This window comes from Squalius cephalus (assembly GCF_949319135.1).
Source record: "Squalius cephalus genome assembly, chromosome: 1".
In the NCBI taxonomy this organism is placed as follows: Eukaryota; Metazoa; Chordata; class Actinopteri; order Cypriniformes; family Leuciscidae; genus Squalius; species Squalius cephalus.
Window position 1 is genome coordinate 168,001 of NC_137122.1, and position 17,016 is coordinate 185,016.

A 17,016-nucleotide genomic window follows, 5' to 3' on the forward strand; every position below is an offset into this window, starting at 1 on the left:
CTTATCGGAATGAAAAACTGGTGGTTCGATCCAAGGAAGACCAAGAGGCAATTCAACTTCTTGAATGCCGAACACAGAGGATTAAGTTTGAAGAAGTTCAACGTTATGCCACCCCGCTGCTCCGCCGACCTGGTGCTCCAAAACTCATAAGTACGATGCAATCAGTTATGCCTAGTCTGAGGAGCACATAGAAGAAGCTTCAGAGAGACCAAGAGAAAGCTGTTGTATACTCTGGTGTGACGACATCTGCTGTTGATTCTGTGAATTGCGGTTGGCACCTGAGCCCATTAATCACCTTGATTGCCAGTCTACTGGAAACACCTGTGTTCGTGCCTTGGATGCTGTTTAAGAGATCACCAATTGACCGGACAATTCATTCTTTGGTTTTGACGCTTTGGTTTTGGACTCTTTGGTTGTGTTGTATTTTGTTACTCTTTTCATTTTCACTTCAACACTACATTACATTTCAAACCTGCACCTTGCCTTACACACTGACCTTACTGATGAATACAGAAACATTGTTATTTTCTTTAATTGATTTTCATCTTATTATTTAGTGTTGCCTTATTTTGTAATTAAATAAATATTTCTTTGAGCTTATAATTTGGTTTTCGTGTGTCCCTTGTTTTTTGTTGCTTCCCTTGAGCCAAGGGTCGTAACAAATTGGGGGCTCGTCCTTATTTAGGTTATTTGATTGCGTTAAAGTTTTGTTTTCGTATAGTTTGATAATTGATTTATTAAAACAAATTTTTTTTTTGGACATGCGAAAATTTGTTTGTACCGAAGTCAATTAGTTCACCGTGTGAATTCACCAGTTGGTAAGTACATGTGCAATATTGTTTTTTTGAACGTGAGTTTTCTCTGATAGGTATAGCGGCATGTTTCTTTTGAGACGTGTCGGATTTGTTATTTTTCTGTAGTGTTGCGGTGAAAGTGGGTAGAAGTAATTATCTCGGGAGCACATCCGTGGTGTTGAAGGCGTCGCTGGTTTGACCAGTTGCGTTTTTCACCCAGCGGGCTACAGTGCATAAATACCCCCCACCGGTAATCGCATGAAGACTAGGGTTGAGTTAGGTAGAGGTATTGGAAAAGTAGGTAGAGGGAAAACTCTCGTTATTTGATTGCACTGTACTAATTCAATTATTCTGGTGATTTTTAGCATGGCTGATATTGATGCGTTTGTTAGTTCACCGTCGCATGAATTTTTGGACAGGTGTACTAAAGAGCAATTATTAAGTATTGCCGAACGTTATGAAATTGTGATTAAAGATAAAAGGCTCAAAGAAAATGTTAAAATAGCTTTGAAAATTGAGTTAATTGAAAAAGGTTTATTAGACACTGAGATGAAGGAATATGTACCAGTTGCATCTGAATTAAAAAGTAATTTGTCTTTTGAACAACAAAAAGAGCTGCTACTTTTACAGATGGATCACGAGAGGTTAAAACTGCGTTCTGAAGAGGGTAAAGTGGAATTAGAAAAGGCAAAATTGGATTTGGAATTTCTCAAGCTCAACCTGATGAAAGAAGGTAAGCTTTCTAGTTCTGGTCAGGAGCAGAGTGTGTTTTTTTCGATCACTTCTAATCTTAAACTTGTTCCCAAATTCAATGAGGAAGATCCTGATACTTTCTTTACTCTATTTGAACGCATGGCAGAATTAAGGAACTGGTCAGATGAGAATCGTGTTGCACTGCTGCAGTGTGTGTTAACTGGGAAAGCACAAGTAGCGTTCACTTCGTTGTCCGTTGATGATTGTAAAGATTATGGTACAGTTAAATCTCTCATTTTAAAGGCATATGAATGTGTACCCGAAGCATACAGACAGCACTTTCGATTGCAGAAAAAAGACGAGTTGCAAACAAACTTAGAATTTGTGCGTAATCTGAGAAGACACTTTAATCATTGGTGTAAGGCATTAGACATTAAAACATTGGAGGATTTAGTTCATTTGATGGTGTTGGAACAATTAAAAAATTCAGTTCCGAGCCGTATTGCTATGTTTATCAGTGAGCATAATGTTAAAACGCCAGAGGAAGCGGCTATGTTGGCCGATGATTTTGTACTGACGCACAAAACCACTTTTGTTGATTGGCATGCTCGTGATGTTCAGTATGTAAAGTCTCCGTCTACGTATAATCGTGTTTTCACAGGAAAATTTGATCCAAGCAAGATTTGCAATTACTGTCATGAGAAAGGACATTGGAAAGTAGATTGTCCGGTCCTTAAAAATAAATCCCAAAGTAATGCACAAAGTTCACAAGCTAAGCCTTCTGCTCTTGCAGCACCAGTCCTGTTGGCAGGGAGTGAAATCGTTGAAAGTCAAAAACTTGATGTTGATTTCTCTTCTTACTCACCTTTTATTACAGAAGGGCGTGTATCTCTGGTTGGAGAGAAAGAGGAAATTCCCGTTAAAATCTTGCGGGATACTGGCGCAATGGATTCATTTATTTTGGAATCAGTTTTGCCTTTTTCTTTGCAGTCTCATACTGGTGAGAGTGTTTTAATTCGTGGAATAGGACTGAATACTCTGTCTGTGCCTCTTCATAAGGTAAGGCTTCAGTCTGATTTGATTCAAGGTGAGGTTGTAGTGGGAGTACGACCAGCTTTGCCAGTTGAGGGGGTCCATATTATTTTGGGTAATGGACTGGTAGGTGAACGTGTGTGGGCTGATACTTCACTGTTTCCCATAGTGATCACTGCTAATAAAATTGAGACTGAACTGAGTGTTTTGTGCCAGGATTCATCATGTGTTGTGACTCGTGCAATGAAACGTGCCAATGATGAAGTGTGTGATCAAAAAGAGATTCAATCTGATAAAGGCTGTTCTAAGTTGTTTATGCCTGACTTGTCTGCTTTGTCTTTTCCTGTTTCTGCAGAGGATTTAGGAAAGGAACAGCGAACTGACTCCTCTTTGGATTAACTCTTCCAGAGTGCTGTTCTTCCAGTAGAGGAGTGCAATGTTGCCCGTGGATATTTCGTTCACAATGGAGTGTTGTTGAGAAAATGGAGTCCTCACAAAGATTTTGTTGGGGATCCTGTTTTTCAAGTAGTTGTTCCTACTAATTTTCGACAAATGATGATCGAAATTGCGCATGATCAATTAGGTCACCAGGGGGTGCGTAAGACTTACGATCGCCTGTTGCGATATTTTTTTTGGCCGCGTTTAAAACGAGATGTCTCTGTTTATATTAAGAGATGTAAAACCTGCCAGTTAACCAGTAAGCCGAATCAGGTATTGAAACCTGCTCTGTTGAAACCAATTCAGGCTACTGGTGAACCGTTCGAGCATCTTGTTGTTGATTGTGTAGGGCCACTTCCCCGTTCGAAGTCTGGTAGTGGTTATTTGTTTACTGTGATGTGTTTGAACACATGTTTCCCTGCTGCATATCCACTACGTACAATTACATCTCGTTCTGTTGTGAAAGCTCTAACCCAGTTTATATCTGTCTTCGGAATTCCGAAAATCATCCAGAGTGATCAAGGTTCAAATCTTACTTCGCATCTCTTCCAGCAAGTGTTAAAACAGCTGCACATTAAGCATAATCAATCTACTGCGTTTCATGCACAAAGTCAGGGTGCATTGGAGAGATTCCATCAGTCGTTAAAGTCACTTCTCCGTGCGTACTGTGTGCAGCTGGATAGAGATTGGGAAGAGGGTTTACCTTGGATGATGTTAGCCGCACGTGAAGTGGTGCAGGAAAGTATGGGTTTCAGCCCTAACGACTTGGTCTTTGGCCATAATGTTCGTGGACTGTTGTCCGTATTTCAGCAGGTTGGTAAAGCTGTAGAGCCTCCTAAAAACTTGGTGTCATATGTTTTGGGGTTTAAAAACAGACTCATCCAGGCTAGAGAACTAGCAAAATTAAGTCTCGAAAAACATCAGAAAAACATGAAACGATTGTATGATCGTACGGTTGAACGTCGAGTGTTTGTACCAGGTGATCAAGTTCTTGTCTTACGACCGATGGTATCTTCTCCTTTTGAAGCCAAATTTGATGGCCCATTTGTTGTAAAACGGAAATTGACTGATGAAAATTATGAAGTCTCAATGCCATTGCGGAAAAAGTCAGTTAAACGGTGCCATGTAAATCTATTAAAACCCTATTATGAAAAAGAAAATTCGACATCTTTGCATTCAGCACTTTCGGCCGTTTCCATCGGTGGGGGTAATGTGAGTTTGGTGGGTGAGGAGGAGGAGACCATTTCGCCCGATGATTGTGTTTTCCGGGGTCGTTTGAATAATTCTGAGTCATTGCACAACTTAGAGTTTACTCTCCGTCATTTATCTCCTGTAAGATGTCAGGAGTTATGTGATTTATTACGTAGTTTTCCTGAATTATTTGGTGATGCACCATCGCGTACTGATTGGGTTGAACATGATATCGATGTGGGGGACGCAAAGCCTATTAAGCAGCGTTTTTATCGTGTTGCGCCTGAGAAACGGGAATTGATGGAGAGGGAAATTAAGTATATGCAGGACCACAATATTGCAGTACCTTCATTTTCTGATTGGGCTTCCCCGTGTATTTTAGTTGGAAAGTCGGATGGTACTGTGAGATTTTGTACGGATTTTCGCAAAGTTAATGCTTTAACAAAACCAGACTGCTTCCCTCTGCCCCGCGTCGAAGACTGTGTGGACCAGGTTGGTTCAGCCAAGTTTGTCAGCAAGTTTGACTTGCTGAAGGGCTATTGGCAAGTGCCTTTAACCAAGAGAGCGCAAGAAATTTCATCTTTTGTCACTCCGTCAGGGTTACATTCATATCAGGTCATGAGTTTTGGCCTGAGAAACGCTCCGGCGACTTTTCAACGCCTCATGAACCGAGTAATTTGTGGTCTTGAGGGTTGTGCCGTCTATTTGGACGACTTGGTAGTTTTTAGTGACAGTTGGGAGTCTCATTTAAAACGTTTGCGTTCGGCGTTGAGACGTTTGGCTGATGCTCGACTTACAGTGAACTTGGCCAAATGCGAGTTTGCGAAGGCGACAGTGACATATCTCGGGAAGGTGGTGGGGAACGGTCAAGTGCGTCCGATACAGGCTAAAGTGCAGGCTGTTCAGAACTTTCCTTCACCAACAACAAAGAAAGAGCTTATGAGGTTTTTAGGGCTGGTCGGATACTATCGGTCTTTTTGTCGAAATTTCTCTACTGTGGTGGCACCGCTTACAGACTTGTTAAAGGGAAAGACAAAGTTTATCTGGTCTAACCCTTGTGAATTGGCTTTTGAGAATGTGAAATCTTTGCTGTGTTCAGCGCCCGTGCTTATGGCTCCGTGCTTTGACAAACCTTTCACGTTGCACGTCGATGCCAGTAATGTGGGAGCTGGAGCTGTCCTGCAGCAGTCTAATGGGGACGGAGTATACCATCCAGTCAGTTTCTTTTCGCGGAAGTTTAACACATATCAATGTAATTATTCTGTTGTTGAGAAGGAAGCATTAGCCCTTATTTGGGCATTGCAGCATTTTGCGGTTTACCTCAGCTCGAGTGCACCTATTGTGATCTACACGGATCATAATCCATTAACTTTTTTGAATTCTTTGCAGTGTCCGAATCAGAGGTTGGTTCGGTGGTCCTTGTTCCTGCAATCCTTCTGTCTAGATATTCGACATATTCGAGGATCGGAAAATGTGGTAGCTGATGCGCTGTCACGCGCCCCAGATGCAGTTTAATCTACTGGATTTGATGTGTTATTCCTGTTTGGTGTCTTTGGGAGCTGTCTGTGGTTCTGAACTTGAGTGTATCCTATGACTGAATTTTGTTTTGTTACAGGGATCTTTGTGGGAGTCCCTGTCTTATGGGGAGGGGTGTGACGACATCTGCTGTTGATTCTGTGAATTGCGGTTGGCACCTGAGCCCATTAATCACCTTGATTGCCAGTCTACTGGAAACACCTGTGTTCGTGCCTTGGATGCTGTTTAAGAGATCACCAATTGACCGGACAATTCATTCTTTGGTTTTGACGCTTTGGTTTTGGACTCTTTGGTTGTGTTGTATTTTGTTACTCTTTTCATTTTCACTTCAACACTACATTACATTTCAAACCTGCACCTTGCCTTACACACTGACCTTACTGATGAATACAGAAACATTGTTATTTTCTTTAATTGATTTTCATCTTATTATTTAGTGTTGCCTTATTTTGTAATTAAATAAATATTTCTTTGAGCTTATAATTTGGTTTTCGTGTGTCCCTTGTTTTTTGTTGCTTCCCTTGAGCCAAGGGTCGTAACACTGGTGAGATTAATAAGCTCATTAAGGCAGGCTATGTTACTATGCTTCAACCTGAAGAAGTTACCAAGTCAGAGGAAGCTTGGTACATTCCCCACCACCTGGTGTGCCACAATAATAAACCATGACTGGTTTTCAATTGCTCGTTCAGGTATCAAGGTCTGTCTCTGAATGATCAGCTTCTGCCAGGGCCTGCACTCGGCCCATCATTGTTGGGGGTCCTTTTGAGATTCAGACAACACCACGTGGCTGTAAGTGCGGACATTCGCAGAATGTTCCATCAGGTTCGCCTGTTGCCTGAGGACAAACCTCTACTCCGTTTCATCTGGCGAGATTTACACTCTGAGAACTGCCCAGACGTTTATGAATGGCAGGTCTTGCCATTTGGTACAACCAGCAGCCCATGTTGTGCCATTTTTGCCATGCAACAGCATGCTCTGAATAATCAAGAGAGTTACCCAGGTGCTCTACAAACAGTGCAACAGAGTTTTTATGTGGACAACTATCTGGCAAGCTTTCCAACCGCATCCGAGGCCAAGCTAACAACCAACCAATTGCACAATCTCCTGTCAGAGGGTGGATTTGACCTCAGACAATGGGCCAGCAACCAGCCATCAGTGATATCGCATCTACCCACGGAAGCAAGGTCTTTGGCTGCAGAACAATGGCTTGGGCAGTACAGGACTGATCCAATGGAGCCAACTTTGGGTTTCAGGTAGGAATTGTGCTGCCGATACATTAGGATACCATTATCGTCCCATTGAACATGCCGCACTAAAAATGAGAACAGCCTATCAAGTGCTAGCAACTCAGTATGATCCCTTGGGGTTCATTGTGCCTTTCACCACACGAGCAAAAGTGCTCATTCAACAGGTATGGTCCAAAAAAAGAGAATGGGATGACCCAAACTTACCTCCGGATCTTCATGCTGCCTGGAACACATGGGAAAGTGAGTTACAGCATCTTAGTGCCATAACCATTCCTCGCTGTTACTCATCAGTTCCTAATGATGTACAGAAGTATGTATGTGTTTTGCGATGCATTCGAGAGGGCGTATGGGGCAGTAGCTTACTTAGTAGAGTACACAGAAGATGTCATCCATACTTCTTTTGTTATTGGTCATGAGTCGCTCCCAAGAGGCAACAATCCATGCCTCGCTTGGAACTATGTGCAGCATTAGCTGGAGCACAGTTAGCAAAGCTTCTGAAAGATGAGATCACTCTCACAATCCAGCAGACAATTCTCTGGACAGATTCTACAACTGGAGTGGCTACAGTCAGACTCTTGTAGATCCAAAGTCTTTGTCGGAACACGAGTCTCAGAAATACAGGAGTTGACAGAGCGCAGTGCTTGCCGGTACGTGGACACGCAACAGAACCCAGCAGACGATATCACAAGAGGTAAACCACTCTCAAGTCTTACTGGGCCTGGTCGCTGGAGTCAGGGACCATCATTCCTGAAACTGAGTTCTGAACACTGGCCAAAGAGACCTGAACAGGCAAGGTCAGAAAGGTTACCTGATTTGAAGAGTCTCACTATCTGCTGCCTAACCACTACGCAATCAGATCAAACCCTTCCGGATGCCATTCAGTTCAGCACATGGAAAGAGTTAGTGGAGGCAACTCAACTAGCATGTCAAAAGGTGACAGATGATTTAACAAACACCTGGCTCTTTGATCATCGCGAAGCAGATATTGATCCTATTGAGAGAGTGTCAAGCTCAGAGCTTTCCTGAGGAAATAGCAGCCCTTAAAACACAAAAACATATTCCAAACCACAGTCGACTAATGTGTCTTGCTCCAGAATGGGATCCAGTGACGAATGTACTAAGAGTCGGAGGACGATTACAGAGACTGGAAAGCCCAAATGTTGAGCAAATTCATCCGATAGTGCTAGATCCACAGCATCCAGCAACAAAGCTTCTCATTAGGCAAGGCAAGGCAAGGCAAGTTTATTTATATAGCACATTTCATACACAATGGCAATTCAAAGTGCTTTACATAGAAGAAATTAAAATAATAAAAATAAGAATAATTAAAACAGTTTAGAAAAATTAAAAATAAAATACAGTACAGAACAAACAGTCGGACGAACATTGGCACAGTGCTCATTCAGTAAATGTATAGCTAAACAGATGTGTTTTGAGTCTGGGTTTGAAAGTGACTACTGTAGGAGCACATCTGATCTCCTCTGGAAGCTGGTTCCAGCATAATAGCTAAAAGCGGACTCGCCATGCTTAGAGTGAACCCTTGGTATTTCTAGCTGATATGATCCTAATGATCTGAGTGATCTGTTGGGTTTATATTCCGTGAGCATATCTGCAATGTATTGAGGTCCTAGGCCATTGAATGATTTATATACCAGTAATAATACTTTAAAATCAATCCTAAATTTAACTGGGAGCCAGTGTAAAGACCTGAGTACTGGTGTGATATGATCATATTTTCTGGTTCTGCTCAGAATCCTGGCGGCAGCGTTCTGTATGAGCTGCAACTGTCTTATGGTCTTTTTGGGAAGGCCAGTGAGGAGTCCATTACAGTAATCCACCCTGCTGGTGATGAAAGCATGCACAAGTTTCTCTAAGTCTTGTCTGGAAACAAAGCATCTAATTCTTGCAATATTTTTCAGATGATAGTATGCTGATTTAGTTATTGCTTTGACATGACTACTGAAACTAAGGTCTGACTCTAGTGTCACACCAAGATTCCTGACCTGATTTTTAGTTGTTTGACCCCTAGAGTGAAGGTATGCGTTCACCTTGAACTTCATCTTTGTTTCCAAACGCAATGACTTCAGTTTTGTCTTTGTTTAACTGAAGAAAGTTTTGACACCTCCAACTTTTGACTTCATCGATGCATTGGCACAGGGATGGGGCTGTAATCGTTAGGCGATAGGGCTAAGTAGAGCTGTGTGTCGTCTGCATAGCTGTGGTAAGAGATCTGGTTCTTTCTCATTATTTGGCTCATTGGGAGCATATACAGGTTGAACAGGAGTGGCGCAAGAATTGAGCCTTGAGGGACTCCGCATGTCATGGATGTCCACTCAGACTTATGGTCTCCTATACTCACATAATAACCTCTCCCATCTAAGTATGACCTGAACCATTTTAGGACTATCCCAGAAAGCCCCACCCAGTTTTCCAGCCTGTCAAGAAGTATGTTATGATCAACAGTGTCAAATGCAGCACTGAGGTCGAGTAGTACCAGCACTGATAATTTGCCTGAATCAGTATTTAAGCGAATATTGTTTAAAGACTTCGATGAGCAATACTGGATCTTTCGGGGACGCCAAGCTATTAAACACCACCAGCTTAACTTTTAATCCTGTCAACAATGGCGAGCTCAGCCTAAAGTACCACAAATGGCAGATTTGCCACCAGAGCGGCTCAGGCTTCTCTGTCCCCCATTTTTTTCTACAGGAGTGGACTGTTTTGGGCTGTATCATGTCAAAATAGGCAGAAGGATTGAGAAACGTTGGGGTGTAATTTTCAAATGTCTCACAACGAGAGCTGTCCACATAGAGCTTCTCAACTCCATGGATGTGGATACTTTCTTGCTTGCACTTCAACGATTCATAGCCAGACATGGCAGACCAAAGGAGATCAGGTTAGATTGTGTCACAAACTTCTGTGGTGCCGATCGAGAACTGTGAGAAGCCTTTGCAGCTATGGACTCCCAATTAAAAGAGCAGTTAGCAGATTACCAGATCCTCTTCAAGTTCAATCCGCCTAATGCTCCTCATTTTGGTGGTGTCTGGGAGCGAGAGGTCCGTTCCATTAAATCTGCTCTCCAAGTGGCAGTTGGAAGTCAGTCTATCTCTGAAGATGTCCTGTCAAGTCAAGTCAAGTCATCTTCATTTATATAGCGCTTTTAACAACGTAGATTGTTTCAAAGCAGCTTCACAGAGATAAGCGTATAATTTAAGGTAACAGAGATTGTTTTGGCTTTATAGCAGAGTTAAGTTATTTTCCATCTAAAGTTAGTTTTGATTGATTTGCTTCCGTCGCAACGATCATTTGTTATTAAATTAGGGGCCGCTAAGACGACACCATTCTCTCTACACAGACTTTAAACGCGAACCTGTGAGAAACGCTGATGGCGTTCACATGCGCATTTAGAATGGGTTCTATAGTTATGTGCGTTTGAATATACGCAGGTTTGGAATTCCCTACAAGCCAAGCCTAAACAAAGTACTTGTCTTTCCTTATAAATTTTGATAAAGAATTTTATTTTATTTTGTTGCTTTGGGGTAGGAACGCGAAACGAATTTCCCGACAACGCCTTATCTGTATAGTGGTAGTGGGATCCTCCATAGGGAGAGACTAGTTGGCACTTCAGCACTGCGTTGTCATCGGTCCAGGCGAAGGGCCTTCGTCAGATCTGGATACGGCCTGGATCCGGCAGGCTGCAGGAAAACCTCGGGATAAACACAGACAGTAAAATTAGCGTAGATGCCATTCTTCTCATGATGTAACGAGTACATCAGGATTTATGGGAAGTGTTCCCGGTTCCGGCTGACCTAATCTATGCAGCCTAACATTAAATTATAGAAGTCTATAATGTATTATGTGAATGCTAGGTCAAAGAGATGTGTCTTTAATCTGGCTTTGAACTGACAGAGTGTGTCTGCTTCCCGGACAATGGTAGGAAGACTGTTCCAGAGTTTTGGTGCTAAATAGGAAAAGGATCTACCGCCAGCAGTCGATTTAGATATTCTAGGTATTATCAACTGGCCGGAATTTTGAGATCGCAATAGACGTGACGGACTATAATGCGTTAAGAGCTCGCTCAAGTACTGCGGAGCTAAACCATTTAGTGCTTTGTAAGTAATCAGCAATATTTTAAAATTTATGCGATGTTTAATAGGGAGCCAATGCAGTTTTGACAGAACCGGGCTAATATGGTCATACTTCCTGGTTCTGGTAAGAACTCGAGCTGCTGCGTTTTGGACCAGCTGTAGTTTGTTTATTAAACGTGCAGGGCAACCACCCAGTAGAGCATTACAATAATCTAGCCTTGAGGTCATGAACGCATGAACTAATTGTTCCGCATTTGTCAATGAGAGCATATGGCGTAATTTAGATATATTTTTAAGATGGAAAAATGCAGTTTTACAGATACTAGACACGTGACTTTCAAATGAAAGATTGGTATCAAAGAGCACACCCAGGTTCCTAACCGACGACGAAGACTTAACAGAGCAGCCATCAAGTGTTAGACAGTATTCTAGGTTATTACGTGAGGAAGTTTTTTGTCCAATAATTAGAAACTCTGTTTTTTCAGAATTTAGAAGTAGGAAATTACGAGTCATCCAATTTTTTATATCTGCTATGCATTCCGTTAATTTTATGAATTGATAAGTTTCGTTAGGTTTTGAAGAAATATACAGCTGAGTATCATCAGCATAACAGTGAAAGCTAATGCCATGTTTCCTAATGATATCTCCTAATGGTAGCATGTACAGAGTGAACAGCAGCGGTCCTAGTACTGAGCCTTGTGGTACGCCATACTGAACTTGTGATCGATGAGACATCTCATCATTTACTGCTACAAACTGATAACGGTCAGATAAGTATGATTTAAACCATGCTAGTGCATTTCCCGTAATGCCAACATAATGTTCTAATCTATTTAAAAGAACGTTGTGGTCAATGGTGTCAAACGCAGCACTAAGATCGAGTAACACTAATAGCGAGATACAACCACGATCGGATGATAAGAGCAAATCATTTGTGACTCTAACGAGAGCTGTCTCGGTACTATGGTACGGTCTAAATCCGGACTGGAAATCCTCGCAGATATCATTTCTTTCTAGAAAGGAACACAGTTGTGAGGATACCGCCTTTTCTAATATCTTTGACAGAAAAGGTAGATTCGAGATCGGCCTGTAATTGACTAATTCTGTAGGATCAAGTTGCGTTTTTTTAACAAGCGGTTTAATCATAGCCAGCTTAAAGTTTTTTGGTACGTATCCTAGAGACAAAGATGAATTAATGATATTAAGAAGAGGATCTAGGACCTCTGGAAGCATCTCTTTCAGTAGCTTAGTTGGTATAGGGTCTAACATACATGTTGTCGATTTAGATGATTTAATGAGTTTAGTAAATTCTTCCTCTCCTATAGCAACGAATGAATAAAATTTTTCCTCAGGGAGACTACAATGCACTGCCTGATGTGATACTGTAGTAGACGGTTGCATAGTTATAATTTTGTCCCTGATATTATCAATCTTATAAGTGAAGAAGTTCATAAAGTCATTACTGCTGTGCTGCTTGGACACTTCGGTGCTTGAAGCTTTATTTTTCGTTAGTTTAGCCACCGTTTCAAATAAATACCTAGGATTATGTTTATTTTCTTCTAATAGGTTTGAAAAATAAGCAGATCTAGCAGCTTTTAAAGCCTCTCTGTAAGTAATCGAGCTCTCCTTCCATGAAATGCGAAATACCTCTAGTTTTGTTTTCTTCCAGTTGCGCTCCATTTTTCTAGCTGCTCTCTTAAGTGCCCGAGTGTGCTCGTTGTACCACGGCGTTGGACTATTTTCTTTAATCTTCTTTAAGCGCAACGGAGCAACTGTGTCTAAAGTGCTGGAAAAGAGAGAGTTAAACGTTTCTGTTGTAATATCTAGTTCTTCTAAGCTATCTGGGATGCTGAGATGATGAAACTGATTAGGAAGATTATTAATAAAGCAATCTTTAGTGGCAGAAGTGATAGGTCTCACATATTTGAAACACGGAGTCGGCTTTGCAGCTTTGGCTAAATGAAGTTTACACGAGACTAGATAATGATCTGAGATGTCATCGCTCTGCTGCAGAATTTCAACGGCATCAACATCTATTCCATGTGATAATATTAGATCTAGAGTATGATTACGACGATGAGTAGGTCCTGACACGTGTTGTCTAACTCCAATTGAATTTACAATGTCTTTAAATGCCAATCCCAATGCATCTTTTTCATTATCGATGTGTATATTAAAATCACCAACAATTAGTACTTTATCTGCAGTCAATATTAATTCTGATAGAAAGTCCGCAAATTCTTTGATAAAGTCTGTATGGTGCCCTGGTGGCCTGTATACAGTAGCCAGCACAAATCTCAAACGTGATTTATCGTTTACACTATATATTTTTACATTAAGCACCAATGCTTCAAAAGAATTATATTTAAAACTTGATTTCTTAGTGGTTTTGAAACTATTACTATAAATTACAGCAACACCACCCCCTTTGCGTTTCAGACGAGGCTCATGTTTATAACAGTAATCTTGCGGGGTGGACTCATTTAAAGTAATGTAGTCGTTTGGTTTTAGCCAGGTTTCTGTCAAACACAGCACATCTAGGTTATTATCTGAAATCATATCATTAACAATGAGTGCTTTTGAAGTAAGCGATCGAATATTCAGCAACCCAAGCTTTAGCATTTGCTCATCTGTATTATAGCTGTTTTTTATTTGTTGAATATCAATTAAATTTTTAACCTTAGATGGGTTAAAACGTTTTTTGGATTTCCAAATTCGGGGAACAGACACAGTCTCTATATGATGATGATAGCTAGGTGTAAGAGGCTCTATGTGATAGGATTTATCTGACCTTGGTGACGCGAGGCCGCTAGCAGACGGTCGGTTTAGCCAGTCTGTCTGCTTCCTGACCTGAGCCCCAGATTGTCATGTTTGAGCTCTAAGACTATGAGCCATATTACTAGAGAGAAGAGCAGCACCATCCCAGGAGGGATGAATACCATCTCTTTTCAACAGGTCAGGTTTGCCCCAAAAACTTTTCCAATTGTCTATGAATTCTATATTATGTTGCGGACACCACCGAGACAGCCAACCGTTAAGCGAACACAATCTACTAACTATCTCATCACTCCTGCGAACAGGAAGGGGGCCAGAGCAAATTACAGTCCTTGACATCGTACTTGCAAGTTCACACACCTCTTTAATATTAATTTTGGTGATCTCCGACTGGCGGAGTCGAACATCATTAGTGCCGACATGAATAATGATCTTAGAGAATTTACGATTAGCATTAGCCAGCACTTTTAAATTTGCTTTGATGTCAGGCGCTCTAGCTCCCGGCAAACATGTGACTATGGTGGTTGGTGTCTCTATTTTCACGTTCCGTGTAATAGAATCGCCAATAACTAGGGCACAATCATTCTCAGTGGGTGTTTCACTGAGCGGGGCAAATCGATTTGTTATGGTAATCGGAACGGAAGAGTGGTTTTTAGATCCGCGACTAGAGCGATCCCTCACTGTCACCCATTTGCCCGGCTGCTCAGGCTCTACTTCAGCCGGAACCACGCCATGTAAAGTGTTCACTATTCTATGCGCATCCAAAACATCTAAAGCACTAGCACTCTTACTATCCTCAATTAAAGTTTGGATGCGTGTTTCTAATTCTGAAATCTTCTCTGTCAACCTAACTGTCTCCTTACATTTATCACATATAAATCCTATATTGCCGACAGAGAAGGCTATACTAAACATGTGACATGAAGTGCAGGTGACAATAACAGGACAAGACATTACTCACCGTGTTTGTTGAGTGATTCTTACTCACCTGAGCTTTTTATGAACTCAAAGGCGCGGACGCGCGAGAGAAAAATAAATAAATAAAATAGCTGAGCGCACGGGTGGCGCGTTAACAGGCTAGCGAATTACTAGCGTTTTGTGCTAGTAGTACTAATAACAAAAGCTAGCGATGTCAGGTTAATCTGAGATGTTGGGTAAAATGTAGTAATATAAACAACTAGAAATGGTAGTAAAATGATGGTTCAAAACAAAGAAATATAAGGCTAAGACGGAGCTTACCGCACCGAAGCACACAAACACACTCACAGCAGGCAGCGAGGCAGACAGGAGCAATCGATCAGCGATTCAGCGTCTACAGTCTTAGTAGAGGTAGAGGGCATTTTAAATTCAAAACCCCTCGGATACGTCTCAGCAGACTTTGCAGACCTCAACGCCATTACACCAAAAGTTCTCCTCATGGGGCGGCGGGATGCATCGCTCATGGCGTATGCCTCAGGAGAAATGGGGCGGCGCAGATGGCGCCATCGTCAAAATCTTGTGGACCAATTCTGGACTCAATTTACAAGGAACTACTTGCCTACACTCCAGACACGCCAGAAAAGGCACAAACCATCAGACAATCTGGCAGTAGACTCAGTAGTCTTATTAATTGATCCACAACTCCCAAGAGCTCAGTGGCCTATCGGTAAAGTGGCTAAGACTGTTGTCAATCAGGATGGATGTGTGAGAACAGCAGATGTTCTTCTCAAGGGTAAAGTGTACACCAGGCCAGTCGCTCGCCTTATTCTGTTGCCAGCTTTAGAGGAAAACAAAGACTCTTAAAGAATTCTCTTAAATTGCACATTTGCTGTTCAAATGTGGGGGTGGCTGTTGTGAATTCTTTACATTGTATGTCTTTAAGTATTATCCACTGCTGTACGCATACAGCATACTTATGTACGTGACGCATAGTTTCCAACCGTGCAGCATCGCTGAATGCAGGATAAAAGTTATTGAAGAAGTGAGTTTATTTCCTGACTTTATATTTGTATTACTGGACGTTTATACTGCTGAGATTATCTTTAACACTGAGCCTTTGAGTCGCGATCTTTATGTACATTAGTTCGTCAAGTGAAACACACATGTAAGGGTCGCTAGCATCGTGGTTTATCTTGCTAATATTGGCTATACCTCGTTTAATTATGGTTATACAGATGTATAAGATATTCTATATTTATTATACTTTAATACCATAATGAGGACGCTGTATAAGTAGTGAATACTCTGGACCTCCTGTCAAAAATGATTGATTGACAGGTGCCCGCCCCTTTTGGCATAGGATCAAAGGGATCAAAGAAGATCAAAGGAGATCAAAGGGTTAACCTTTGACCCGGCTAGCCCTTGATCATGTTTTTGACAGTAAGTTTTGACCTATTGACCCGGTTAGCCCTTGATCATGTGTTTTGACAGCTAGTTTTGATTCTTTGAAGCCTTTTGATATTGACAGTTAGTGTTAATAATAATTCATGGTATTGACAGAAGGTTTAGTTTTTTGAAGTTGGTGTCACAGGACCCCCCTCCACATTCCTGAGCGTATCCGGGCTGTACTGTGAAAGTAATAAGAAAAACTGTGGAAGTTTATCTCACACAAATGTTGAAAAAACATTGTTCTTTAAAATAATATAAATGATTATAAAATAAATAATATAAAATAAAGATCTTACTAAAACCTCACACAAAAAGTTGAATGATTATAAAATAGCTTACTAAAAAAATCCACTGAACCAACCATTTCAGTTTAAATAAAATGGGGTCACAAAGAAATTGCAATCAGTTAAATGTTTATAGAGTTGAAGAAAAAACATACAGGTTATGAAACAATCAGTTAAATGTTTAGAGAGTTGAAGAAAAAAAAAACATACAGCTTATCAAACAGGGTGTGCCTGTGACCTAACAAAATAGGGTGTGGAACTTTGCATCACTACGGTGTGACAAAATATGCTGCTGTGTAAAAATACACCCAAAGATTTAAGCACATCTATTTACACACATACTAAGAAGGAGAATATCTAACTGTAGATTGTAGATTGTGAACACTCCATTATCTGTTTATTTGGGGTCAGAGAACATCCTTAGCTCATACATCTCTTTAATTTTGTGCTGGATGTTGAAGTGTTAGTTAAAAGATAAAGGTATTAGTTAATAACAAACAAACAAAAACTTTAAATCAACATGAAGCCATAATATTAATACATAAAATATGGTATAATTACAGTTTGGAAA